Source organism: Macaca nemestrina, unplaced genomic scaffold, assembly GCF_043159975.1.
Source record: "Macaca nemestrina isolate mMacNem1 unplaced genomic scaffold, mMacNem.hap1 Scaffold_45, whole genome shotgun sequence".
NCBI lineage: Eukaryota > Metazoa > Chordata > Mammalia > Primates > Cercopithecidae > Macaca > Macaca nemestrina.
In genome coordinates this window covers 671,306-698,405 of record NW_027257674.1, presented here as the reverse complement: position 1 = coordinate 698,405, position 27,100 = coordinate 671,306, and the positions used below count along the sequence as shown (strand labels likewise).

The 27,100-nt window shown below is 47.6% G+C and overlaps 1 long non-coding RNA gene across 4 annotated transcripts in view; it reads left to right on the top strand.

Annotated features, from left to right (window-relative positions):
- Positions 1–27,100, top strand: part of LOC139361376 (uncharacterized) — a 34,753-nt gene that overhangs the window by 4,467 nt on the left and 3,186 nt on the right. Inside the window, exons 3-4 of one of the 4 annotated variants that reach the window (XR_011618942.1) lie at positions 22,772–23,071; positions 25,871–26,105. This is a non-coding gene — a long non-coding RNA (uncharacterized lncRNA). Of the gene's footprint in view, positions 1–8,175; positions 8,717–8,973; positions 11,632–22,771; positions 23,072–25,870; positions 26,106–27,100 lie in introns of those variants that run through there. The other 3 variants (XR_011618939.1, XR_011618941.1, XR_011618940.1) reach the window with 3 other exon arrangements.

The window sequence follows — 27,100 nt, the reverse complement described above, 5'->3', positions numbered from 1 at the left end:
TGGAGCCTGATGTTGAGCTGGAGGCTATGCATCCACCTGAGACCTAGGTATCCACCCAGGGTGTAGTGTCAAACTGGGCCCTTATTTCCACCTGAGGACTATCTACCTGAGGCTTGATGTCCACCTGGAGCCCCACCCGGGGCCTGGTGTTCATCTGGGGCCCAGTGCCCACCTGGAACCTGGGTATCAACTTGGGTCTTGGGTGTCCACTTGGAGAGTGATGTGCACCTGGGGCCTGAGTTTCCACCTAGGGCCTGATGATCGCCTGAGGCCCAGGTGTCCACCTGGGGTCTGATGTCCACCTGAAGCCTAGGTAACCACCTAGGGCATGGTGTTACCTGTGCCTTGGTTTCCACCTGAGCCCGGTGTACAGCTGAGGCCTGGATGTCCACCCGAGGCCTGATGTACACCTCAAGCCCAGTGTCCACTTGTGGCCTGATGTCAACTTGGAAGCTGATATCCACCTGGGGACGGATGTGCTCCTGGGGCCTGATATCCAACTGGGACCAGATGTTCACCTAAGACCTGGAGTTAATCTGGGACCTGATGGTCACCAGGGTCCCAGGTGTCTACCTAGGGCCTAGTGTCCAACTAGGGCCTGATGTCCACCTCGAGTCTAGTATCCACCTTGACCCTGATGCTACCTGAGGCTTGGGTGTCTACCTAGAACCTGAATGCCCAATTGGGCCCTGATGCCCACCTGGGGCCTGGTGTCCTGTTAGGGCTTGATAGCTACCTAACGCCTGGGTATCCTCCCGGAGCCTGATGCTCACCTGTAGGCTGGTGTCCTTATGGGGCCTGGGTGTCCACCTGTGAGCCTGATGTACACCTTATGTACCAGAAAAATGGTATATACCTGGGGCCTGATATACACCTGGAACCTGTGTGTCCACTTGACCCCTGATGTCCACCTGGGGCCTGGTGTTTACCTGGCGCCTATATCCACCTGGGGTCTGAGTATCCCCATAGGCCTGGGTATTCTCCTGGAAACTGGTGGCAACCTGGGGCTTAGCTATACACCTGAGACCTGTTATCTGTCAGGGACCTATGTCCACCTTGGGCCTGGTTTTCATCTGAAGCCTCGTGTTCACCTGGGCCGTGGGTGTCCACCTGGGGGTTGATGTTCACCAGGGGCCTTTTTATCCACCTGAGATTTAATGTCTACTTGGGGCCTGATTTCCACCTGGGGTCTGGGAGACCACCTGGGAACTGATGTTCAGCTGGGCCTGGAGTTCACTTGGGGCCTGTTGTCCACCTGGGGCGTGGGTGTCAACCTAGAGCCTGATGTCCACCTCAGGCCTGATGTCTACTTGTGGCCTAAGTGTGCATCTGGGGCCTGTTGTTTGCATGTGTCCAGGATATTCTTCTGGGGCTTGGGTGACTACTTGGTCTCTGATGTCTCCCTGAGGCCTGGGGTGTCCACCTAGAGCTAGATATCCACCTGACACCTGCATATCCTCCAGTGACCTGATGTCCACCTACTACCTGGTGTCGATCTGGGGCCTGAAGATCAACCTGGGTCCTGATGTACACCTTGAGTCCAGTGTCCACCTGAGGCCTGATGTTTCCAAGGTGTCTGAAATTCACCTGGGACATGATACAAACCTGGCTCCTGGATTTTTATGTGGGGCCTCATTACATCAAGGGCTTTGGTGCTCCCCTGAGCCTGTGTGTCTCTCAGGGACCTGATGTTTCTCGTGGGTCTAGATTTCCACTTGGGCCTTCTGTCCACATGGGACCTGATGTGCTCCTGAGGTTTGATATTCAGCTGGGGACCAAGTATTCACCTGGAGACTGGTGTTCAGCTGAGGACTGATGTCCAGCTGAGGACTGATGTCCAGCTGGGACCTTATGTTTACTTGGGATTTGGTGTCCACCTGAGGCTTAGGTGTCCCTCTGGGGCCTGAAGTAAATTTGGGGCCTGGTATCTACCTGGGGCCAGATGTTCATCTGTGGACTATCTATCTGGGGATGGATGTCTCCCTGTGGCTTATTGTTCATGCTGGGCATGAGGTCCATTTGAGGCAATGGTATTGACTTGGGGCCTGATGTGGATCTGGGGCTTCAATCTAAGATCAACTTGATTTTTTTTTTTGTAAGTGACTTGGTCTTTACACTTGAAGATTCACACATCACATAATTTTTAAGGTTTAATTTTTGTTACAATATATTTTTGAATTTTGTCTCTGGGCCAAAACATTCAGATGTATGATAGGTGCCTCTCAATATGTAAATTCAAATTTTGTTTTATTTCAAGAAAGTGTGTGTGTGTGTGCGCCTGTATGTTAGTACGTGTGTGCCTGTGTGTGTTTATGAGGCTGTTATAGTCTTAAAATTAATTCTATTTCAACGTTTCATATTTCCTCAAAGAAAAAAAATGAAAGAAATAAGTTACTCCAATTACACCTCTGCCAGATTCTCCTTGCATATCTTATCTTCCACAGCTATTCCTAATTCTTTTGATAACATTCTTAATTCTGTTTTATTCTCTTAGCTTTGTTTCTATCCCCTATTTCTAACACTATATTTTCAATTAATTCATGCCCTGTCTGAGGAACACTGTAATTTAATCTTAATTTCTGATACACAATTTTTCCCAATTTTTCTCTGAGGCTGATGAGTGTCCACTTTGCATTTTATTTTCCTTTTGTCTAGAACTATCATGAAATTTTGGATTTCTGCTTCAAAATATTCTTCTATCTGCCTTTACATGAACAATCACTGTATTTTAAACATTAGTTGTTTTATGTTGTTTCCTATGCTCCATAGCTGTTTTGATTGTTGTGTGTGTGTGTGTGTGTGTGTGTGTGAGAAAACTTCTTAAAATTTTTGAGACTCACTTTCTGTTATTTTTTTATGTTATTGTTGCTGATCTACAACACTTTTTTCTCTTGCTGTTGTATAGTTAAATTTCCAAATAAATTGACACATTGACTTATGTCTGTCTTCTGGATCTTAGCACCTTGTCTCAGTTGCTTTATTATTTCCCTTCAACACCACTTAAAGGGAAAATCACAGGATATCAAAAATGACTTTACAAAGAACGGTTGTAAAGAACAATTGATAAGAAGCTATGTAAATCTTTAACATAAATAAATGTATAACTTTGAAATTTTAAATTAAATGCATAGTATAGGGGAAATAGGTAGAAAAGGCATTTTAACTAGTCCATTAGTAAGCTGGTTAGTAATGTTGAAAGGACAAAACTAAAAAAGCTAAAAAGGTATAAATAACTTGATCCATAAGCTTTATCTAAAACTATACAAATGTATATCGAACAAATAAAGAATATACATTTTGTTATGTTTTCAAAAGTAGCTCATGAATTAGACAAAGAGAGAATAATCAATACATTCTAAATAATCAATATCATATTGTGTTTTTCAACCTCAAAGCCAACAACAACAAAAATTTTCATATATTTGGAAATCACTAAGCCCATCATTAAGTATTCCTGAGATTAAAGAGAAAACAATAGGTAAATTAATAAATTTAGACACGTAAAGTTTCCAAGAATAAATTTAAAAGAGGAATTGGAGGTGTATCTAATTTCAAATAAATTTTTAGAAAAAAACAAAAATATAAAAAAGCACTAAATCTTCTACCTGAAAATCTAGAAAGAACATATAAGTAAAATAAAAAGCATAACATATTTAAGAATTTAAACCACTTTAAGAAACAATAGATCATTAAAGATTAAAATTTAAAAATGATTTTTCATATTAGAAATTCTAACTAAGAAGAAAATGAATGCAAATGAAACTGAACTTTGAAAAAGAGATAAGTAGAGATGTGATATAGATTTAAAAATTTGGTCTTAAATTAGAAAAAAATAAGCTTATTTGTTTTACTTTCAGAAATTTCTGAAAACTATCAAAGATAAACAGAAAACAACAAATAACAACAAACAAACAGGAAACAGAAAAGCACAATAACAAGGCCTGTTTATTTCATCCTCTCCTAATAGTCTTCTGTTCATGATTTTGCTTTTTCTGTATATGGAACTGCAGAGAGAAAACACACCAGCCATAACAGTCCAAGTAACAAATTTTCATATGTGCATTATCTTTTCCATTGTAAAGTTCCAAAAGAACATCTCATTATGACTGTACATTAGGTTCAAAAATTCGAACACTGAAGAAATTGCACTTGAGAGTTGGACCCATTCCTTCCATTCATTCAGCAAATGTTTACTAAGTGCTTACCACTATTCTTTTAGGTACCACATATTCAGTGATTAAAAACTCAGTTGAGGTTTCTATTCCCATAAAGTTTTAATTCCAGCATTAGGAGTCAGCTAATAAAAAGATACATGTAAGCATTGCAAGTGAGAAAAGGCAATGAAATAAGGATGGTTGTGTACAGAGATGGAAATGTTAACTTATGGGAAGTCTTGAGACAAAAATGAGAAAGAATGAATTGAACAACCAGAAAGATGTAGACAATAGAGTCCAAGAACTAGATGGGGACCAGAAGATGCAGGCCCTGATAGGCCACGTGGATAATTTGCAATTAAATTTGGGAAACTCCATCTTCAACACAGTGAGATCAATAGAAGGAGGTTCATTCTATCAGGTAATGGGAAGTCCGAGGTGGAGGTAGATAGTTTTAATGGCTGAAAAGGCTCAGTGATGTATTCTTTTGGAGCCTCTTAGACTTTACATCACCACTGCAAAATAGTTATGGTTGCTCTGGCCATCACAATTGTATCCCAGATAGGAAACATGAAAGAAAGGGCAACCAGTGTGTGGTAAAACTTGCATCAGGAAAGTCAAAATTCTCAAAGAACTTTCTAGTAGGATTCCATTTCATTACCCAGAATCACAAAGCTGATGACTTCTGGTTGTAAGAAAGATTAGAAATTATGTTGCTGAATGCAGCGGGTTTGGCCTAAGTCAAGTTGCTCACCACACTGAAAGCCAATCATTAAGACAAGGAGTGTTTCCAGAGAAGAAAGGCTTTAATGCAGATGCCATCAGCCAGGACATAGGAGATCAGCTTTAAGTCAGTCTCCCACCCCAACTAAAATTAGAGGTGTATCTAGTGGGACATGAATGTAACTACATACAGGAAAACAGGAATCAGGAAGGGGTGAGCAAGAGGAGTTGGTCAACAAGCAGCAGGTGCATCTCATTATCCAATGCACTGTTGGAAAGTTTCAGTTCCTTGATACTATCTGTGAGTCCTGGTGGTTGGTTTTCTAAGAAAGGAATTCAGATAAAACAAATGTAATTTTCTTCAACTTCAGTTGTATGGGAAAGCTGAGCCAGTTTAAATTAGGGTTTTATGTTAACCGCAATTTCTTTTGCACCAACCTGATAACTAAGCATTACATATTCATGATTCCAGCCCTGAAGGTGTTCTGATAAGAAGGCACAACAGAACGATGGATACTGGATGGGCAGCACTATTAGTCTTTGCCATCTGAGAGTCAGAAGTTCTGATTTTATCACATGTGTGTTGGAAGGCCTTTCGATGGTTTTCATCAGCAAGTAGCATACTTAGATGTAAATGTTACATTGACATTTTGCCTGCTGCATGGAGAGTGAGTTGTAGGCAGGTGGCAGCAGAAGCCAGGACAACTGGGGATGTCACTATAGACATCCAGGTGAGAATCAGTGGTAGCCCGGAACATCATGAAATTAATGGACACGGAGAGAAGTGGAAACAATAAAAAAAAAATGTTCTGGAGAGATGCAGGACTTATTCATGAAATGAAAATGCAGAGCGAGGGAACAATAGCCCCCAGGGATGAATGAAACCTAAAATTTTGACTTGAGCAGCTCGAAGACCATGGTGCTTGAGATGGGGGGACTTTGGTAGGAATAGGATTGAGGGTGGTGGACGTCAAGAGTTCTGTAACAATCTGCTATGTAGGAGATGTTCTTAGACATCCAGATGGAGTTACCAGTCAGTAGCCTATCACCTCTAACTCTGGAGGTCTGAGAACAGGACAGGTGGGAGAACATGGCAAGAAGTCTGTGAGGAATTAGAGATATAGGAGGTTACACCCTTGACCAAAGTATAACCAGCAAGTCCTGTTCAATCTGCTGAGTTTTAGAGTCAGGCTCAGAAAAGGGTCCAGAGCATGGGCAGGAGGATCCAAAAGCTTCCCAGGGTTCTTCCTGGGCCAGGGCCCTGCCCAGCACAGCCTTGGAAGGTCAAGATTAGGGTCCTGCAGTCCACCTCTGTGGGTACCTGGAATTGGATGGTCCCACCTGTCATAGTGTAGGTACAAGGGATTAAGCCCCTATTTTCTCCTTTTTATGATGTGATTTATTTGGAGTATGGAATCACAGGTTTCCATGTACTCAGAAGTATCTGTTGGCCTTGGTTCTTTATGAATGACTGAGTGTGTGCTGAGACACTTGGAAAATGCTTCTTACTCCTGGGGGGTCCTTCAGAGCAGAGAGAGGCTTGGGGGCTTGGGTGATGATTTCAGATAAGACAGAATGTTCCAAGGTACTGGACTCTGTGTCAAAAATCCTGAGACAAGAGCAGGCCACATTGGGTCCGTGAGGTCCTCATTTAGAAGTTAGGGGAACTCGCTGCCCTGGCCGAGGCAAGGATGTGTTGAGAATGAGCTGCATACCTCAGGAGCTGGAGGAAAAAAGGGGACAAGAGAGGCTTCCAAGGTCCCTCTTAGTGCCCAAAGAGCCTGCAGTTTCTGCTCCTTTGCCTCCTGGGACCCTGGAGAGCCACTAAGTTGATGACCCCCTACTGCAGGTGACTGTTGTGTTCTGTGATGCTCCTTCTGGTCACGTGGGTTGTTGGAGAGCAGCTTCCTGGGTCCCTGGTGCCCACTGGAACCAGGAGAAAGTCATGCTGAGGTCATGCACCTCCAGTTCTTTTTAATGATCTCCACATTGTGAGGTAGCCAAAAGCAAGAAGGGACGTGTGACACCTTCTTATTGATTCACTCAGCAATTCTGCCCTTAGCACTAGTCCTGCGCCAGGTGCCCTGGTGTGCCCAGCATGTGATACTGAAAATGACTGAGAGGTCTCTAAGCTCCAGGTGTCCACAGTTTGAGGACAAGTGGACATCAGGCCCCAAGTAAATACCTAGGACCTGGTGAACATCAGGCCCCAGATGGACACACAGGTCTAAGTGAACATCAGGTCCCAGATGAAAATCTGGCCCCAGATGTACATCAGGACTTGAGTGGAAACCCAGTACCAGGTGGACATCAGGCCCCAGGTCGACACCAGTCCCTGGGTGGATACCCAATGCCCAGATGGACTTCAGGCCCTAGGTGAACACCAAGGCTCAAGATGGACATTAGGCCACAGGTGGAGGCCCAGGTTTTAGGAGAACACAAGGTCCTACAAGGACATCAGGCCCCAGAAGAATACTTAGGTCCCTGGTGAACATCAATCCCTGAGTGGGCACCCAGGTTCCAGATGAACATCAAGGCCCACAATGGACACCCGGGCCCCAAATGGATACCTGGTCCCAAGTATACACCATTTTCCTAGTAAGCATCAGTGCCCAGGTGGACAGTAGCCTCCAGGTGTATATCAGATCTCTAGGTGGACATCCAGGCCCCAGATGTCCAGAAGTTGACATTGGACCACAGGAGGATACCCAGGCCCCAAGTGGACATCAGGTCCTAGGTATATAGCAGCCCTAGGTATATAGCAGACCCCAGGTGAACACCAGGATCCAGGTGGACATCTGGCTTCAGCTATGCAGCAGTCCCCAGGTAGATACCTAGGTCGCTTGTGGATTTAAGGCTCCAAATGTACACTAGGCCCCAGGTCAACAATAGGCCCAAGTGAATATATAGGCCTCAGGTGGACATCAGGCACCAAGTTTACACCCAGGACCCATGTGGATATGAGGCCCCAGATGAACACCAGGCCCAAGGTGGATATAGACCCCAGGTGGATTCCTAAGCCCCAGATGGACATCAGGCCCATGCTGGCCATAGTTGGTGGTGTGGCGCACCTGCTCTTGGTCCACAGAGATGGAGAAGTTGGACCCATCAAACAGTTCCTCATTGGTCTCCTGTGTGGAGCTCTGCAGAGATAGTGCCTGACACCCATTTTTTTTTGACATTATTGGTGAAATTTAGTTATCCTGTTTATTTCAATTGTCTTTAGGTTACTATTTTGTGTTTGTGTCATCTAAAAGTGGTTTTTTTTGGGTTTTTTTATTTATTTTTTTTTTAATAGGACGGAGAATCAGATGGTAGAACATAGTCATGGCTCTATGAGACTATTGTGGGAGCCAGTCCAACCCTGGAGAGTGTATGGTCCTCAATGGACAGGCATCCATTTTGACATATTTTGCTGTGGGTCACCAGAAAACCTGGACTAGGTTCTCCTTTCTCCTTCCTTCGTAGTTTTGCGCATTTCCCTGTGTGATGGGATTTGGAGGTAGAGCCTTGGGAAGTGATTAGGCCATGAAGGCAGAGACCTCGTGTATGGGATTCATGCTCCTATCAAAGGGACCACAGAGAGATCCCTCATCCCTTCTGTCATGTGAGGACACAGTAGAAACATGGCTGTCCATGAAACAGAAAGCCAGCCCTCACCAGACATGGAATCCACTGACCACTTGACCTGAGATTTTACCATCTCCAGAACTGTGAGAAGTCAATTTGTTGTTTATTAGTTACCTAGTCTATGGCATTCTGTTTTAACCCCAGATTAGCAAAAATACCAACATATCAACTTGTATACATAATTTTTGGAAAGAAACTGTGATACTAAATCTTTGATGGTAAAAGGTGATCTATCTGCCTGAGAAATGAACCTACATGATCCCTCTTTCCACAATAAACCTGAGGGAGTCAAAACAGGTAAAAGTACAAAAGCACACAACTGTTAGAGGTTTCCAGGATGCCTCAAAAATATCATCTGCAACATTAGGGAGTGAAAGAAGGCATTCAAGTTTCAAAAAGTCAAACTTTATTTAAATGTCATTGTATAAACTTTGAATTCTAACACTATGAATAAATCCTTGGGCAGGTGGAGGCATGGAGACCCTGATGTGCAGCTGCTGAGTTTGGAAGCTTCCTTTGGAGACACCCCCTGACTCCCTCACCCTTTGCCTGCCTGTCAAGAAGAGCCCATCCCAGGCAGCAAACAGCCCAGATGCCCAGCAGAGAGCAAACCTCCATGCCTGGAGGAGGCCACCTCTGGGACAGGAGGAGCTGCTGGAACCCCTCCTTGCAGGCTTCTTTTCCTGCTCTCTAGCAACTCCTTCAAGCAGGCAAACACACCCAGCAGCAGCAGCAGGCTCTTCGGTAGCAGGGCTGTGGTTCTGCCAAATGAGAGAAGCCCCTCTCTAGCAAGGCAGAGGATCCCAGACTGCACACCCTGTTCTCCGCCTCCACGGCTCCCACTGTGTCCCGGACTGGGAGTAGCGTGGGAGCTGCTGGCTGGGGCAGTGCTGGCCCAACCCTCCGTGCCAGCTCTAGCTTCAGCCACGCTTTTAGCTCCATGGCTGAGGCCAGTGGCTAGAGCAAGTGGCATGAAGTCAGGCAGCTCCTCAGTGGGCTAGACTTTGGCAGTCCCAGAGCAGAGACAGGAGGTCTCTGGAGCTGCCTCTAGCTCCACCCCTGTCCCTGCAGGGGGTCTTCCCCTGATGCTGGCACTAACTCAACAGCTGGTGCTGGAAATAACTGTATTTCTGCACATGGAGCAGGAGCTGAGAAAAGAGAATGGTCACCAATGTCACTTACTTTCCACTGGAATTTCCAAACACAAAAACAACCTCACTGAATTTACAGGAATTTTAGCCCCAAAACAGCACTCCCAGATAGTCTTCCAGACTGGAGGTCACCTCACCATGTGCCTGTACATCAGTGGGCTTCAGAGGCTCCAACTTGTCAAGGATAATGTGCAGATGCAGTCCCATTTGTATCAGTGGTGACCCTCAGCCTGGAAGAGCCTGCCCTGGGCTGTCCTGTGATACCTGGGCCTTCTGCCAAATGTACAGAGGCATCTGGGGTGACGGATGAGCCTTTGTCAGCATCGTCAGAAATGGCTCTCACTCTGGGCCTTCCTGAAGTAGGAGCCTTGAGATGTGGGGATGTAGCATGAGAACATCTTACTCTCTTGAGAATCTCCCACTCAGTGAGCTGGCTACAGGGCTGACTCTAGGATACCTGGTTACCAGGGCTGACCTGGTTACCAGAATCCTAAGTTCAGTTAGGGTCTGTCATCAAGGAAGTGAGGTCACTTCTTTAAGGTTCCATCCCCTCAACCGCTTCCTTCTATAAGACCTACTCAGGACCCCACTGGGCTGCTGACTGCTCACCCTCCCCGCAGGTCAACTCCTTACCTTTACATAGTTACGTCCACCCAGGGCCTGCTTGTAGATCTGTGCCTGGTGTTCACCAGGGACCTAGGAATCCACTTGGGGCCTGGGATTCAACAGGAGACTAATGTTACACTGGGGATTGGATAGTCACCTGAGGACTAGGTATCAACCTGGGGCCTGATGTCCACCTGGGGACTGAGTATTCATCTGGGACCTAATGTGCACCTAGGGCCAAATGTCCTCCTCAGGTATTAATTCCACCTTGGGCCTCCATGTCCACCTGAGGCTGGTGATCACTGGGGCCTGGGTGTCACGTGGGGTCTAATGTGTGCCTGGAACCTGATGTCTACCTAGGGCCTGATGACAACCTGGGGACTTGGTGTCCATCTAATGTCTACCTAGAGCCTAGGTATCTATCTTAGGTATGGCGTCTGCCTGCAGCCTGAGGTCCACATGAGTCTGGTGTTCAGCTGGGGCCGGTGGTCCACTGGGGCCTTGGTGTCCATTTCGGGCCTGGTTGTCAACTTGGGGCCTGATATACAGCCTGAGTCCAGAGTTCGCCTGTGGCCTGATGTCTACCTGGTGACTGGTGTCCTCCTGGAAATGGTTTATCCATGCAGGCCCTGATGTCCACTTGGGGCTGAAAGTCCCTCTGGGGCTAGACATCCACTTGTGGCCTGATGTCCATCTAGGGCCTGCTGTCCACCTGGAGTGTGATGTTCACCTGGGGCTAGGTGTCCACATGGGGCCTGATGTCCATATGAAGCCTGGGTGTCCACTAGGACCTGATGTTCACCATGGGACTAGATATCCACCTGGGGCCTGATATCTACCTGGTGACCTGTGTCCATCTGAGGGCTGGTGTCCACCTGGGCCTGATAGCCACCTAAGATTTGGTGTTTATCTGAGGCCTTGGTGACCACCTGATATCTCATGTTCAGCTGGGACCCAGAGTTCAACTTGGGACTGTGTGTCAACCTGGTGCACATCTGAGGACTAGGTACCCACCTGGGTGCTGGTGTTCACTGGAGCCTGATGTCCACCTGGGGCCTTGTATTTACTTAGGGCCTAAGCAACCACGTGGGCCCTGAGTGTCTTTATGGGCTCTAGAGTTCTCCTGGAGCCTGGTGCCTGCCTGGAACTTGGGTGTACATCTGTGACCTGATATCCACCTTGGGATGGATGTGTACCTGGGCACAGATGTCCACGTGGGACTGAGTGTTCACCTGGTTCCTGATGTCCACCTGGGGCCTGGTGTTCACCTGTAGCTTGATACCCATCTGGGGCATGGACGTTTGCCAAAAATCTGACGTTCGGCTGTGGCCTGAAGTTTACGTATGCCTGACGTCCACCTAGGGTTCAGAGTTCATCTGGGGCTTGATGCCCACCTGGGGCCTGGGTTTCCACATAGAGCCTGGCAATGACTTGGGATCAAGATATTTACCTAGGGCCTGGGTGTCCACTTGGGGCCTGACTTCCACTTGGTTCTTGGGGTCAGGCAGAGGCCTGACTGTTCACTTGGGTCCTAGATAAATCCATATAACTGATGTCCATATGGGGCCTGAGAACCACTTGAGGCCTGCCATTAACCTAGGGCATATTGTCCACCTGGGGTCTGGGAGTCAAACTGGAATGTGATGTCCACCTGGGGCATGGAGATCACCCTGGGTCCTGATGCACTCCTCCAGTCCAGTGTCCAACAGAAGCCTGATGTAAACCTGAAGCCTGATGTCCACCTGTGGCCAGATGACCACCTTGAGTGGGATGTTCATCAAGAGACTAGGTATCCACATGGGACTTGGGGTCCACCTGGAGCCTGATGTCTACCTTAGGCCTGGCATTACCTGGGGTCTGTGTGTACATCTGGGGCCTGATGTTCAGCTGGGCCCTGGTTTCCACCTGCAGTTCACCATCTAACTCAGGCCTGATGTCCACTCTGGACCTAGGTATCCATCTGAGGCCTGGTCTTTACCTGGGATCTGGGGGTCCACCAGGGGCCTATGTGTCCATTTGGATTCTGATGTCCACCTGGGACCTGATGATTACCTGAAGCTTGATGTTCACCTGGGGCCTGGGTGTCCACCTGAAGACAAATATGCACATAAGGCCTGGCATCCTCCTGGGGCCTTATATTCACCTGTGTCCTGGTGTCTGTCTGGGGCCTGGGTGTCAAACAGGGGTTAATATACACCTGGAGCACAGTATCTACCTGGGGCCTGATATCCACCTGAGGCCTTGGTGTGCATTTGGGACCTGGTGTCCATCTGCAGCACAGGTGTCCATCTGGTGCTTGGGTGTTCACCCAATGTTCATTAGGGGCCTAGGTATCCATATGGGGCCTGAAGTTCATCTGGAACCTGGTATTCACCTAGGGCAGGAGTATCCACCTGGATCCTGATGTTCAGATGGGTTCTGGATATAGACCTGGGACCTGATACCCACCTTGGGTATAGGCATCCACGTGGAGCCTGATATCCGCCTAGAGCCTGTGTGTCAGCCTAGAGCCTGATGCCCACCCGGGAACTAGGTACACAGCTGGCTTTTTTGTTCACTTGAGGCCTAGTGTCCACTTGGGAACTGATGTCGAACTGGGGATTAGGTATCCACCTGCAGACTGGTGTCCAGCTGGGGCTTTATAAATCCCTGGGGCATGTTGTTCACCCGGGCTTGATGTACACCTAAGACCTGGGAATCCAACTGAGGCTGATGTCCAGTTAGAGCGTAGCTATCTACTTAGGGTCTCATATCCATCTGGAGCCTAATGTCCACGGGGGGACTTGTAGCTACCTAGGGTCTTGGGTGTCCACTTGGGGCTTGAGTGTACTCCTGGGGTTTGGGGTTCTCCTGGAACCTGTTGTCTGCTTAAGGCTTGGGAATATAACTGTGGTCTGATGTAAACCTATAAATGGATATTCACCTGGGGACAGATGTCCACTGGGAGCCTGAGTGTCCACATGGTGCCTGATGTCTACCTGGGGTCTGGTGTTCACCTGAGGCCTGATATCCACCAGGAGCCTAGGTATCCACCTAGTCCTGGTTTCTATCTGGGACCTGATGTCCACTTAGGTCTGGTATTCACCTAAGGTGTACTACCCACCTGGTCCTGGATGTTAACTTGCGGACTGATGTAGACCTCAAGTTCAGGGTCCACCTGGGACCTTATGGCAACCTTGAGCCTGACGTTCGCCTGGGGACTGATGTTCACCTTTGACCTAATGTCCACCTGAGGACTGGATATTCACCCACAGCCAAATGTCCACCTGAGGCCAGATGGCCAACTGTGGCTAAATGTGCAACTGAGGCCTGGGTATTCCCTTGGGACTTGATGTTCAACTGGGGCCTAAGGTTAACCCAGGCCATGATGTCCACCTGAAGTTTGATGTCCACCTGGGTCCTGGGTGGCCAGATGTGCAACTGGGGCCTGGGTATCCACCTGGGCCTAAGTGTCCTTCTCATGCCACCTGATTTCCACCAGTTGGCCTGGTGTTTATCTGGGGATGTGGGGTCAACTGGCAGCCTGATGTGCACATAGATTCCAATGTCCTCTCGGGGCCTGATGTACACCTGGGGCCTAGTATCCACTTGGGGCCTGGGATTTTACTGTTGGCCTGATGTTCACCGAGGTCCTAGGAATCTTTCCTGACTGGTGTCCACCTGGGTCCTGATGTTCAGCTTGGGACTTGAGTGCTTACCTGGGACCTGATGCCCACTTGGGGCATAGGTATTCACCTAGGGCCTAGTGTTCACTTGGGGCCTGGTGTACACCTGGGGCCTGATGTCAACCTTGAATCTAGGTGTTCACTTGGGGACTGCTGTCCACCTGGTGCATGGTTATCAACCTAAGACCTGATGCCTACCTGGAGTTCAGGGTCCACCTTGGGTCTGTTGTGCACCTGTGTGTCCACTGGCTATTTACTTAAAACTGAGGTTTACCTAGGGCTAGATGTGCACCTGAGACCTGATGTCCCCCTGTGGTCTTATGTTCACCTGGGGACTGATGTACTTTTGGAGCACAAGTACACCCATGGGGCCTTTCGTCCACCTGGACTGTGTGTGTCAACCTTGGGGCCAGTGTCCACCTGGAATCCAGTGTCTAATAGAGCCTAATGTACACATAGGGCTCTGGCAGACACCTGGGACCTGATATTCAGATATGGTCTTGAGTTTACCTGGGGACTGGTATCTCCCTAGGGCCTTGGTGTACACCTGGAACCAGATACCCTAGGGGTGTTCCTGGGTCCCATATGGTCATTAGGTCCTAGCTGGAAACTCAGGCTCCAGATGCACATCAGGCTGCAAGTGGACACACAGGTCACAGGGTGATACCCAGGTTCCAGGTGGACACTGGGCTCAAGAGGAACACAATGGCCCAGGTGGACATCCAGGCCTGAGGTGGACATCAGGCTCCAGATAGACATCTAGCCCCAGCTGGATACCTAGGCCCCAGTCATTGGCCCTAGGTAGACCCAGCCATATGTGACTAAGGTCATCTAGAATCTAATGTCCGCGTGGACCCTGGGTGTCCACATAGGGCCATGTATCTGTATGGGGCCTCAGCATCCACCAGGGCCTGATGTTCCCCAAAGGCCTAGATATCCACCTGAGGCCTGGTGTCCACCTGGGGCCTGATGTCCACATAATACTTGGTGTTTAGCTGGGGCCTGGGTGACATCCTGGGATCTGATGTTCAGCTGAGGGCCAGAGCCAATGCCTGATGCACACCTGCAGATGAGGTATACACCTAGGGTCTGCTGTTCACTGGGGACAGGTGTCCAACTGTGGCCTGGTGACCACATGGGTCCCAGTGTTCATCAAGTGCCTGGTGTCCACCTGGGACTGGGTTTCCACCTGGGGCCTGATGTTGATGGCAGGGAGGAGGCCTGTTGTGCACTTGAGATATGGGGGGTCCACCTGGGGCCTGATGTCCACCTTGGGCCTTGTATTTACCTATGGCCTGGGCATCTACCCAGAGCTTAAGTGTACCCTTGGGGCTTGGGTATATATATGTGACCTGATGTCCACCTTGAGACAGATGTCTACCTGGGGACATACGTTCACGTGGGGCCTGATATGGTTTGGCTGTGACCCTACCTAAATCTCATCTTGAATTGTAGCTCCCACAATTTCCATGTGTCATGGGAGGGACCCAATGGGAGGTAACTGAATCACGAGGGTGAGTCTTTCCTGTGCTGTGTTCATGATAGTGAATAGGTCTCACGAGATCTGATGGTTTTGTAAAGGGCACTTCCCCTATTGCCTGCCACCATATAAGATGTGACTTTGCTCCTCATTCACCTTCAGCCATGATTGTGAGGCCTCCCCAGCCATGTGGAACTGTGAGTGCATTAAACCTCTTACCTTTATAAATGTCCCAGTCTCAGGTATGTCCTTATTAGCAGCATGAAAACAGACTAATACAGTAAATTGGTACCAAAAGTGAGGTGGTGCTGCAAAGATACCCAAAAATGTAAAAACGTCCTTGGAACTGGGTAATAGGCAGAGCTTGGAACAGTTTGGAGGGCTCACAAGAGGACAGGAAGAGGTGGGAATGTTTGGAATTTCCTAGAGACTTGCTGAATGGCAATGGCTTTGATCAAAATGCTGACAGGAACTTGTTGGGAACTGAAATAAAGGTGACTCTTGCTATGTTTTAGAAAAGAGGCTGGCAGCATTTTGACCCTGCCCTAGAGATTGGTGGGACTTTGGGCTTGAGAGAGTTGATTTAAGGCATCTAGTGGAAGAAATTTCTAAGCGGTAAAGTGTTCAAATGGTGGATTGGGTACTGTTAAAGGCACTCAGTTTTATGTATTCAAAAAGATATGGTTTGTAATTGGAAATTACATTTAAAAGGGAAGCAGAGCATAGAAGTTTGGAAAAAATTTCCAGCCTGATGATACAATAGAAAAGAAAAACCCATTTTCTGAGGAGAAATTCAAGCTGGAAGCAGAAATTTGCATAAGTAACAAGGAGTCAAATGTTAATTACCAATATAATGGGGGAAAATGTCTCCAGGGCATGTCAGAGGTCTTCACAGCAGCCCCTCCCATCAAATGCCTGGAGACCTAGGAAGAACAAATGGTTTCATGGGCCTGCCCCAGGACCTTGCTGCTTTGTGCAGTCTCAGGACTTGGTGCCCTGCATCCCAGGTATGGCTAAAAGAGGCCAATGTAGCATTCAAGCCTTTGCTTCAGAGGGTGCAAGCCCCAAGCCTTGGTGGTTTACATGTGTTGTTGGGCCTGCAGGTGCACAGAAATCAAGAACTGAGATTTGGAAACCTCCTCCTAGATTTCAGAGGATGTATAGAAATGGCTGGATGTCCATGTAGAGGTGTGCTGCAGGAATGAAGCTCTCACGGAGAACCTCTGCCACGGTGGTATAGAAGGAAAATGTGAGATGCGAGCCCCCACACAGAGTCCCCACTGGGGCACTGCCTAGTGGAGCTGTGAGAAGATGGCCACCATCCTCCAAACCCCAGAATGGTAGATCCACTGACAGCTTGCACTGTTTGCCTGGAAAAGCCAGACACTTGACACCAGCCCGCGAAATCAGCCAGGACGGGTGGTTGTACCCTGCAAAGCCACAGGGGCAGAGCTGCTTAAGACCATGGGGACCCACCTCTTGCATGAGCATGTCCTGGATGTGAGACATGAAGTCAAAGAAAATCATTTTGGAGCTTTAAGACATGGGCAAGGACTTCATTTTTAAAACACCAAAAGCAACGGCCCCAGGGGTACACCAGATTCCTGGTAGGCATAAGGCCCCAGGAGGACACTAGAATCCAGGTGTACATAAAGCCACCGGTTGACACCAAGCCCTAAGATGAACACCAGGCCAACTGGTAGACATTAGGCACATGAGAATACTTGGGCACCAGGTGGGTATCAGGCCCCAGATGAACATCAAACTTCAGGTGGACATCATTCTCCAAGTAAACTCTAGCCCCAGCTAAACATCAGGCTCCAGGTGGAAGCCCAGACTCCAGACTCCAGGTGCACTTCTGGCCACGGTTCAACATCTGTGCCCAGCTGAACATCAGACCATGGATGGATAGCTAGTCCCCAGGTGGACATCAAGTCAAAAGTGAATATAAGTCTCGAGGAAGACATCTGGCCCCAGGTGGATACTGAACTAGAGGTTTACATCAGACCCCACATTGACAGCAAGACCCAGGTAGACAGCAGGCCCCAGGTGAAGACCAGGCCCAGGTGGATACTGAACTAGAGGTTTACATCAGACCCTAGATTGACATTCAGTCCCCAGGTGGTCATGACACCTTAACTAGACATCAAGCCTTCAGGTTGATACCCAAGTCCCAGGTGGACACCAGGTCAAAGATGAACACAAGACCTAAGGTTGACATTCAAGCCCCAAGTGGACACCAGGCCCTAGGTGAATAATATGACTCAGGGAATCATTAGGACCCAGCTGCATACCAGTCCCCAGGTTTACACGAAGCTCCCAGTGGTTTCCTAAGCTCTAGTTGGACATGAGGTCTCTAGTAGACACCCAGGACTAAGGTAGATATCAAGCATCAGATGGACATCTGGCCACAGATTAACATCAATCCTCACAGTATCTAAAGAAGCTCTTTAGTTTAATTAGATCCCATTTGTCAATTTTGGATTTTGTGTCCACCTGGTGTCTAATGTCTAACTGGGTCCTGGTGTTTCTCTGAGGCCTTATATCCATCTGGAGCCTGGGCATCCATTTGAGGCCTGATGTCTACCTAAGACTTGGTGTTTAATTGGGGCACAGATTTCTTCCTGGAGCCTGATGTTCATATGAAGCCTGAAGTTCACCTGTGCCTGTTGTCTACCTGAGGCCTATGTGTCAACCTGGGGCCTGATGACCACCTTGAATTCAGTGTTCACCTGGGGCCTGATGTCTGCCTGGAGTCTGGGTGTTCACATAGGTCCTGACGTTGGCTTGGGACTGAAGTATTTACCTAGGGCCTGGGTGTCTACTTAAAGCCTGACTTCTACCTGGTTCAGTGTGTCAACCTGGGGCCTGATGTCCACTTAGGGCCTAGGTAAGCTCCTTATGACTAAAGTCCACATGGGGGCTGAAACCATGTCAGATCTTGTGTTAACCTAGGGCCTAGTGTCCACCTGGGGCCTGCCTGTGACCTGGTGACCCCCTGGGGTCAAGGTATCCACCTTGGGCCTGATGACCAATTGGAGCTAAAGGATCTACCTAGAGACTGGCATCAACCTGGAGCCTGATGTCCACTTGGGGTCTGGTGTACACCTTGGGCCTGATGTCCACCTGGGCACGGGTGTACACTTTGGGCCCAGTGTGCCCCTGAAACCTGGGTGTCAACCTGGGTCTTGATGCACACCTTTAGTCAAGTGTTTAACTGGGGCCTGATGAAATAGTGGGGCCTGATTTATACCTGTAGACTGGGTATCCACCTGAGGCCTGATGTCCACCTGCAGCCAGATGTCCACCTGGCACCAGATGTCTACCTGGAGTCTGGTCTTCGCCTTGCACATGATGTATTCCAAGAGACTAGGCATGCACATTGGGCCTGGGGTCCTGATGTCTACCTGAGGCTGGTATTGAACTGGGGCCTGTGTGTTCACTTGGAGTCTGATGTTCATTTGGAACCTGGTGTTCACTTAGGACATGGGTATCCGCCTGGATCCTGATTTCCAACTGAGGAGTGGATATTGGCCTGGGACCTGATGGCCACCTATGGTATATGTAACCCAACCACCTGGGACCCGGTGTTCACCTGGGGCCTGATATCCACCTGGTACCTGTGTGTCAATCTAGTGCCTAGTGTCTGCTTGAAAACTAGTTAGACACCTGGGGCTTGGTGTTCACCTAGGGCATGGTGTTCATCTTGCACCAAGTGTCCACCTGGATCCTGTGAATCAACCTGTGGCCTACGTGGCCACTTGGAGCTTTATGTGCACCTGCGGCCTGAAAGTTTCCTAGGATCTGATGACCACTGGGGCCCAGGTATCCACGTGGGGCATCAGGCTCCAGGTATACACCCAGGCTCCATGTGGACACCAGGCCAGGAGAACTCCAGCCGTTATCTGAACATCAGGTCCTAGGTAGATGGCCAGGCCCCATGTGTACAGCAGACCCCAGGTATGCACTGGACTCCAGGTGGACACCAGCACTCAGTTGGATACACACACTCAAGGTGGAAACCAGGCCCCAGGTGAACTGCTACACTCCAGGTGAGCATCACGTCTCAGGTGGACACCTGGACCCCAGGTGGATACTAGGCTCTAAATTAATACCAGGCCTCAGGTGGTCCTCAGGAACCATATGGACCTTAGTCATCAGGAGGTAACCTAGGCCCAAAGTGTACATCAGGTTCCATGTTGACACAAGAACTACTTGGAAGTCAGGCCCCGGGTAGACACCCAGGCCCTAGGTCCCAAGTTGACACCAGGCCTTATGTGAATACTTATAACTCAGGTCATCATCACATCTCAGGTGGACATCTGAGTTCATCTGGAACCTGGTGTTACAGACCCCACATAAACGCCAAGCCATAGGTGGATACCCAATCCCTAGGTGGACATCAGAGCTCAGATTGACACAAAGACCCCAGTAGACATGATGTACCCATGAATATCCAGGCCCCAGCTAAATACCCAGGCCCCAAATTGACACCAGGGTCTATGAGGACACACAGGACCCAGGTAGAAAACAGGCCCAAGGTGGACACTGGACTGTAAATCAGGTCCTAGGTTGACAACCATGCTTCAAGTTGACACCAGGCCCCAAGTGAACATCTGGCCCCAGCTGGACACTAGTCCCCTGGTGAATACCTAGGCTCAAGGTTGACATCAGGCCCCACGTGAACACTAGACCCCAAATACACACTTATGCCCTAAGTGGACATCAGGTCTCAGGTGTTTACCCAGTCCCAAGGTGAATATCAGGACACAGATGGGCACCAGTTATCAAGTGGATTCCTAGTCTCCAGGTGAATATCAGGCCCTAGGTGGATACCAGGATCCTAGTAGACATCAGGCCCCAAGAGGACACTAGAACCCAGGAGTACATTAGGCCACAGGTCAACACCAAGGCACCAGATGAATACCAGGCCAACTTGTGGACATTAGGCCCGAGAAGGGTCCTCAGGCCTCAGGTGGATATCAGGCCCCAGGTGAACATCCAGCACCCAGATGAACATCAAGCTTCAGGTAGACATCATGCCTCAGTTGAACTCCAGGCTCCAGCTGAACATCAGGCTCCAGGTGGATGCCCAGCTTCCAGGTGCACATCTGGCCACAGTTGGACATTCAACCCCAAGTGACCCTCAGGCCATGGGTGAATACACAGCTTCCAGGTGGACATGAGATCAAAGGTGAACATCAGTCCCCCAGTGGACATCAGGCCCAAGGTGGATACCCAGGCTCCCAGTGAATTTCAGACACCAGGTTGACATTCAGACCCCCAGTGGTCATCTGGCCTCATGCGAACACTCAGACCCCAGGTGCACCTGATGTCTCAACTGGACACTAACTCCTGGTTTGATACCCAAGTCCCAGGTGGACACCAGGTCCAAGGTTGACACTTAAGCCCTATGTGAACACCACACTCTAGGTGATAATTCAACCCAGGTGGTCATTAGGACCCAGCTGGATACCAGTCCCCAGGTTAACACAAGGCCCCCGGTGGGTATCTAGGCACCAGCGGGACATCAGGCCCTATGTAAACACCCCAGTCCCAGGTGAACACCATGCCCCAGGTGGGCATTAGGCCCTAGGTGAACATGGGGCCACAGGTGGACATCTAGCCCCTGGGCGACATCCAGCCCCAGGTGGACATAACCGTTTCCATGCATAAACCATTCCCAGGTGGACATCAGGCCTCAAGAGGATGACAGTCACCAGGTAGACATCAGGCCTCAGTTGGACAGCAAGGTCCCAGATGTACAGCAGGCCCCAGCTGAAACCCAGACTCATGTGGACACCAGGCCACAGGTAGACACCATGCCTTAGGTAGATACCCAACTTCAGGTGGACATCAGACCCAAGGTGGACATCCAGTCCCCAGATGGACATTCAGGCCCTAGGCACACATCAGGCCTTAAGTGGACACCCAGGCCCCAGGTTGATATCCAGCTCCCAGGTGATCACCAGGCCCCAGGTGGGCACCAGACCTTAGGTGAACAACAGGATGCAGTAGGTCATCAGGACACAGCTGGATACAAGTCCCCGGTGAATGCAAGGCCCTAGTGGGACATAGATCTAAGGCAGACATCAGGTCCCAGGTGGACATACAGACCCGAGGTGGAATTCATCCTGAGGGGGACATTCGGCCCCAGGTGCACATAGGGCCCCAGGTGAATACCCAGTCCCCAGGTGGACATCAACCCACAGGTCAACCACAGTCCCCAGGTTGATACCTGGTCCCCAGGAGGCTACCCAATCTGCAGGATAACATTAGGCCCCTGTAGGATTCCAGGCCCCAAGTGGATTCCTAGGCCCATGGTGAATATCAGGTGCAGGTGTCCAAGAGGCCCTGGGTGGACATAACTGTGTACAGGTAAGGAGTTGACCTGTGGGGAGGGTGAGCAGTCAGCAGCCCAGTGGGGTCCTGAGTAGGTCTTCTGGAAGGAGGAGACTGAGGGGATGGCAACTTAAAGAAGTAACCTCACTTCCTTGGCGACAGACCCTAAGGGAACTTAGAATTTTGGTAAACAGGCCTGGAGGCTCACACCCGCAATCCCAGCACTTTGGGAGGCTGAGGTGGGCAGATCATGATCATGGTCAGGAGTTCGAGACCAGCCTGATCAAAATGGTAAAACCCCCATCTCTACTAAAAATACAAAAAAATTAAAAATTAGAAAAAATCTAGCTGAGTGTGGTGGTGCACGCCTCGTGCCTGTAATCTCAGCTACTCAGGAGACTGAGGCAGGAGAATTGATTGAACCCAGGAGGTGGAGGTTGCAGTGAGCTGAGATCGTGCCACTGCACTCCAGCCTGGGCAACAGAATGAGACTCTATCTCAAAAAAAAAAAAAAAAAAAGAATTCTGGTAACCAGGAACCCACATCCTAGAGTCAGCCCCGTAGCCTGTTCACTTGGTGGGAGATACTCAAGAGAGCAAGATGTAATCGTGCTGCATCCCCACATCTCGAGGCTCCTGCTTCAGGAATGGTGGGAGTGAGCGCCTTTCTTTTCCAGCGATGTCCATGTATGCTCATCCCTCACTCCAGATGCCTCTGGCCATTTGGCAGAAGCCCCCCAGGCCCCAGGTAGCACAGGACAGGAGTCACCAGGTAGACATCAGGCTCGCAGGTGCAATCGTGGTGTGCTATAGACTTGAACTGCTAGGCTCAAGTCATCCTCCTGCCTCAGCTTCCCAAGTAGCTGGGAGTACAGGTGCATGCCACCTTGCCTAACTACAAATCCAGATTCTTATAGTGACAGTTGATTAGATGGTTCTCTTCTAGAAATAGAAGCTCAAAGATTGCACGTGCATCTCCTGGAAATATTTCTTTTGTCTTTTTTTTTTTTTTTTTTTTTAGATGGAATCTCACTCTGTCGCCCATGTTGGAGTGCAATGGCACAATCTTGGCTCACTCCAACCTCCACCTCCCAGGTTCAAGTGATTTTTCTGCCTCAGCCTCCTGAGTAGCTGGGACTACAGGCGCTTGCCACCACGCCTGGCTAATTTTTATATTTTTAGTAGAGACAGTATTTCACCATGTTGGTTAGGATGGTCTCGAACTCCTGACTGCATGATCCACCCACCTCGGCCTCCCAAAGTGCTGGGATTACAAGCGCACCACCATGGCCGGCCTCCTGGAAACATTTCTAAAACCCAGGTGAATACGCCTCCTAAGTTTTCCAAGCTGACAAAAACTCTGGGATAAGTAACAGATGGATTTGGGAAATTGCAAAAGTGTAGCACAAAGCTAGTATAATTTATGCCTTATAAAAGACTGGCTCAAAGTAGTTTTCCCTTTAATTAAATATTTATGTTATAGCCAGAAACAGCAAGTGGTCTTTGTGTGGTCAGGACTGGCTTGCAATATGTCTATTTAAAAAAGAAAATGAATGGCCATGAAATAGTAATTCTTTACATGTTAACAGTAGATTCTGCTCTTTCCCTGCCTGAAGGCAAACAGAATGGCTAGAGATAACCAATCAGCTGCATTTGGAAACATACTTTAATAAAAAGACTGGGAGGACAGGTTCAATTAGGAAGTGGATCCGAGGTTTTAGTGAAGCCAGATGATGAGAAATACTCAGCCCTTTACCATTTATCTGGGGGCCGCGAAGGTGAACTTTTTTACTTTAGTTGCATTTTCTCATCTTTAGAATGGGGAAAATAACATGAGATGACCAATTTTTCCACGAAGCTTAGATTACTAACTGCTGTATCAATTTTCCAAACTCGTATATGACCCTTGCAAAGGATAATCTGTTGTAGCAAACTAATCTCAAGTATAATTTTGTGTTTTTAGTTTTTCTTCAGTCTGAAAATTTAGAAATGATCATGAACCAGAGCATGTAAATTCCTCTTATTTAGTTTTGTTATCTTTTATTATAAAAATTTACTTTTTTAGAGATGGGGTCTTGTGATGTTGCCCAGGCTGGAGTGGAGTGGCATGATCATGGCTCACTGCAACCTCCGCCTCCTGGGCTCAAATGATCCTCCCACCTCAGCCTCCTGAGTAGCTTGGACTACAGGTGCACACCCCCCTGCCTGGCTAATTTTGGTATTTTTTGTAAAGACAAGGTTTCACTATGTTGCTCAGGCTGGTCTCCAACTCTTGGGCTCAAATGATCTGCCTGCCTCAGCCTCCTAAAGTGCTGGGATTAGAGGCGTAAGCTACTGCACCCGGCCTAGATCAGTGTTTTAATAACCTGCACTTAATAGCTTAAAGTTATTCCCTGAACTTTATTAAGTTTCATTTGCCTGAACTGCTAGAGCAACACTGCAATATCAATTATTGTTGGAATTAAATACACGTGTATGTATGTATGTATGTAACGAAAGGCAAAATTTGTACTTGGGTTTGGAGCTCAGAAAACTTCTCAGGGCAAAGGCCATGAAAATACAAATACATACTAATTAATTTTTTTAAAAGGGGTGTTGAAAAAAGTCTAATTCTGAAATTTAAATTAATCTCCCAAATTTGAGAACCTAGAACAAAGTTCATTCCAAGAGGTACCCTCTTAACCACGTTAATAATGAAACTACAGTCATGCAATAAAAGAGAAAAAGTAAAGAGATGAGAAAAATACGGCATTCTTTGATGTTGGGTCTAGAGCACATGGGTTCTTAAACTGCCGAATTGGAAAGGCATCTGCTCTCAAGACATTGTAAACAATGCCAAGCGCTAAATATTTAAAAGGTAATTAGGATATCTAAACCTAGGCTTGGAAACATTTTTAAAGCTTAAACACCTAAGTAAAGAATAATAACTGTTTTAAAATAACCACTTAGATAGAAAGTACGAGTGAAAAAAAAATCCCATGAGATTTAGGCCAGAAATTAGTTACCCCACAATATAAGATTTTAGTTAGCTTTGGAAGGAAGCTTTCCTGATATATTCATGCACTTTGCATGAACAACTTTTTTGTCTCTTAACACACAATTCACAACAGTTTAGGGTCTCCTATAGGAAACATACAATTTCTTTTTCTTTTTCTTTTTTTCTTTTTTTTTTTTTTACACACAGTCTTGCTCTGTCGCAAGGCTGCAGTGCAGGGGTGCAATCTTGGATCACTGCAACCTTCGCCTGCCTGGTTCAAATGATTCCCCTGCCTCAGCCTCCTAACTAGCTGGGATTACAGGCATGTGTCACCACACCCAGCTATTTTTTATTTTTTTAATTTTTTTAGTAGAGACAGGGTTTCATCATGTTGGCCAGGATGGTCTAGATCTCCTGACTTCATGATCCACCTGCCTTGGCCTCCCAAAGTGCTGGGTTTACAGGCATGAGCCATCACACCTGGCCTTTTCTTTCCTTGAGACTAAGTTTCACTGTCACCCAGTCTGTTGCCCAGGCTGGAGTGCAGTGGTGTGATCTGCTCACTGCAACCTCTGCTTCCCGGGTTCAAGCAATTCTTCTTCCTCAGCCTCCTGAATAGCTGGGACTATAGGCACAAGCTACCATGCCCAACTAAGTTTTGTATTTTTAGTAGAGATGAGGTTTCACCATATTGGTCAAGCTGGTCTCAAATTCTTGACCTTATGATATACCCACTTTGACCTCCCAAAGTGCTGGGGTTATAGGCGTGAGCCACCATGCCTGGCCCTTCTTTCTTCTTTCCTTCTTTTCTTTTCTTTTCTTTTCTTTTCCTTTCTTTCTTTCTTTCTTTCTTTAGAGAATTCTGCTATTTCAAGAATTCTGAAATAGCTACCTTTAAAGAATTCAAGAATTCTGAAATAGCTACCTTTAAAGAATTCAAGAATTCTGCTATTTCAAGAATTCTGAAATAGCTACCTTTAAAGAATTCTGCTATTTACAATAAAAGTGAGATCTCCCTCCTCCATCCTGTGTTGCACAGCTTGGGATTGCACCCTTCTTCCTGGCACCTTTGCATTGCAGGAGCCTGCCTTTGACTTTCTTTCCTCTCTGCACATCTTCTATTCTTGCTGCTTCTCTTTACAGAAAGTGCTGAGCTTCTTGGCGAGTGTCCCTCCCAACAGATGAATATTCAGCAGAGAATGGAGAGCTTTCTACTGGAAGAATCAGGATGTGGCTGTTTATAAAGTTATTGCATTTTTTTTTGAAGAGTGGCTGCAATTAGTTTTGGTGTTAGGCAGCAAAAACCCCAAAATGTTCTTTTTGATTTCACATTGCTTGCATAATACAGATACCCATTTACTGGAAGAAATCTTTGTGGGTAAGTGTATGAGTGTGTATGCATAAGTATATGTGTGTGTGTGTGTGTGTGTGTGTGTGTGTGTGTGTGTGAGACTCCACATATATTTCTGGAGTGCCTTCTATGTTCCAGGCATGGTGTTAGTCAACATATGTAATTGAGAGTAAAACAGTCATGATCTCTGCTCTTAACCAATTTACAATCTAGGATAAAAGAGACTTTCCATGTTCAAATCCACAATGACATTAATTGCAATATGATCATTGTTGTGTTTGAAGAATAGCTAAGAAAAGCACAAAGAACTTACAAGATGGCTTAACAGAAGAACTTCATCTAGCTTACAAGTATGGATAGCCCCTTTCTAAGAAAGCGGTATGAGTAAGGATGAATAGGAATAGGCCAGATAAAATACTAAGCCAGGAGTTGGAGGTGGACACGGGGGAGGGAGGTGACATAGTACTGACAGAGAGGTGTAGAGAGCTGAGGAGGCTGATGAATGTAGAGAAAGTAGAAGTGTCACTGGATTGCAGTTCTTGATAGGTAGAAATGTTGTATGAGGGGACGAAAACAAGGCCATTGGAAAGGGAAGCTGAAGGTGGTGGTGGTGGTGTTTGTGAAGGTATTCATATTATTGCAAAATTATCTGAAGTGCAGTTTCCAATGTTGACCAAATTCATGGTATGACTGTGGAAGTTGGTGCTTGGGGTGAATGATGACAACTATCAGTGGGTATCAGGGTAAGGAACTGCTGGTCAAGGTGTTGATGGTGCATCCAAGTGATGTTAAATCTGCTTAGCATGATGGTAAGGTTGGGTGAAAAGACGATCAGTTGGGTGCTAAATTCTTTAAGGAGTGATCAAATGATTAAGTGAGGACTGGAGGGAGAAGAGGCTCTTATTGTCAACTACTCAAAGGAGCAGCTTACAAAAGAGAGTGCAGTTATTTGTCTGCAAGTGGCATTGGGTAGTCAGGAGGACACTGCCTTGGTTCTGATACTGGGATATTTCGAGTTTGAT